Source organism: Humulus lupulus, chromosome 4, assembly GCF_963169125.1.
Source record: "Humulus lupulus chromosome 4, drHumLupu1.1, whole genome shotgun sequence".
In the NCBI taxonomy this organism is placed as follows: Eukaryota; Viridiplantae; Streptophyta; class Magnoliopsida; order Rosales; family Cannabaceae; genus Humulus; species Humulus lupulus.
Window position 1 is genome coordinate 232864260 of NC_084796.1, and position 2596 is coordinate 232866855.

A 2596-nucleotide genomic window follows, 5' to 3' on the forward strand; every position below is an offset into this window, starting at 1 on the left:
CCATTCCAAATCATACCAAGCAAGTACCTAAGTCCCAAAATCATTTCAAAACCCCAAATAAACCCTTTAACAACCTATAAACATTACAAGCAACCCCAATCACACCCAAAATCCCATCTTGAGTTTCAAATTCCTAAAACTTAAACCATGGCTTCCAAGACTTAAACCAGAGCTTGAAAACTATAAACCTTGCTTCTAAAATCTTAGACCACATCAGAAACCAGAATATAAACATGTTCAAACTCTTACCTCAATCAAGAATCTGGCTTGAACCCTTCTCAATTCCAGCCTCCAACCTCTTTCCTCTTAATTGTCCTAACTGAATTTTCAATAAAAACCAGCCATCCTATCTTTAAATTCCACACTCAATCTTTGAAAAATCAACCTTGAACTCAAGCAATAACAGAACATAGATCTTACCTCTGAGTAGTCCTAGGTTAAATCTAGTTTTGGTTGCCTCAAATCCCCTTGAATCTCCTCCTAGGTCTCACAACTTCAACCCCTTCTTCTTTTTCCCCTTTCCTTCTGATTTTCCTCCAATTTCCAGTAAAACTAAGTTGCCCAAATAAGAGTAACGTGAACCATCCTTCCCTTCAACTCAAGCTTATCTATCCCCAGCCAATTGACCATCCTACCCTTCCTTAAATTTCCCTTTCTAGCTAAACCTCAAGGGCCTTTTTGTCATTCCTACTTTCTTACAATTCTACCACTTCTTTCAACCAAACTTGTTACTCTCAGCGGTTACTAACGGTTACACAAGTTACCAAATTGCCAATTACCATTAACTCATAAGAACCCAATTACAAAATCCCCAAAATACCCCTAGGCTCCTCCCGAGCCGGGTATTTAGTCCCGTTGTGACTTTTAAACTAACTAGCTCCTTAGGACCGTCTCGGCACGTGCATCACACTGATATCACCACACTCACGTGGTACAAATCACACAACACAATTATCGCATTTATGCCCTCAACGGGCTAAAATTACCAATTTACCCCTAACATGCAAACGGGGCCCACATGCATATTTATACCACCTAAACATGCATTCTAATCACATATTCATTTAAATTCATATATTATCATATTATTTCACTTATTGCCCTCCATGCACGCTAATCAAGGTCCTAAACCCTATCAGCAAATTGGGGTGTTACAATGAGCATGTGTTAAGTTTTCTTGCTGAGCCTTGGCTCACGGGTGCTTTGTGGTGTAGGTAAGGGGAAAAGAAAGTTGGACCATCCTTGAGTTGGAGAGCTTCGGTGACGATGTGTACATATGCGGCTGCTCGACCACCACAGCATGGGTTTCTCAGAGGAACTAGGGTCAAACCCTATTTTGCCGCTTAGGTCGGCTGGTTGTAACTTTTCATTGTAATTAATCTTTTTAAATGTATTTTGGCATCCCATGTATGAAGTAAACGTTTTAGTGAAACAGTTGTACCTTTGACCAAAAATTTTAACCCTAAACTATTAATCACGTTTAGTGACACGGTTATGGCCAAATGACTTGTTTATCGAGTTTAGCACTATTTAAAATACACAGTGTAATAGTCCCTGAGTAGTAGGGTGTTACATTACATATAACATAAAATATTTAAGATTAGATACTTATAATAAAACTAAACTTCCAAAATCTCTAAACCTTATAAAAGTCATACCTTTAACCTAGAATCAAAAGATCGAAATTCCGAGCCTTTTATAATGCCTATCTCCAACACAACACCAAGAGCTTAAATACTAGGACTATTTCAGCTATAAAGTGGTTAACAAGGTGTTTCAGCTATGTGTGGTTGATATTGGCTAAAGTGTTTGAGGCTAATTAAGAAAATAGAAGAAAAATAATTCCCGAGCACTATTAAGGGTATAGTGGTTCGGCTATTAGGTGTTTGTGGGGCAAGAAGATGAGAGCTTTTGGGACTATAGAATTTTGAAAATGGAGAGGCTTGAAAGCTTTGATTATGTGAAAAAATGAAAAGATAATGGCTCTATTTATAGGCTCCAACCCCAACTCCTTTCCTTAAACTTATCCACCAACATTCAACTAGTTTTCAAAATTTAAATCTCCCTCCCACTCCATAGGCTCGGCCAACCCACTTGTTTCTCCTATCCTTGTGCTACAAACACTCATTTGATGACACACACACTCACATGTAACCAAAATAGTCAAAGTTTGCACTATTTCTCCAAACCTTATGCTCACGCCTACACCTAAGCCTTCTTAAGTTCAAATGTTTTAAAAAAGTTTCAACTATTACCAACTTAATATCTTAGTTTCATTTTTGCAAGCTTGGAGTGACACCTAGTTCCTTAAGTTAAAAAATGAGTCAAAATCTAGTCTAGAATTGTGTCACACGCCTATGACTAGCTATGGTCTTTGATTTGGCTTTTAAAAATAACTCTTATATTTAATAAATAAATTCACAAAAATTTCACCTAATAAAACTATATGGAATTTCGGCCACACCTTTTATTTTAAATGAATGGGACTTAATTTAATGTCACATGTAAAATCCTTAGACAACCCAAATAATGTGCATTAAAACTATATTCTAATTTAATTAAAAGCTTAAAACTATACACTAATTTAAATCATATG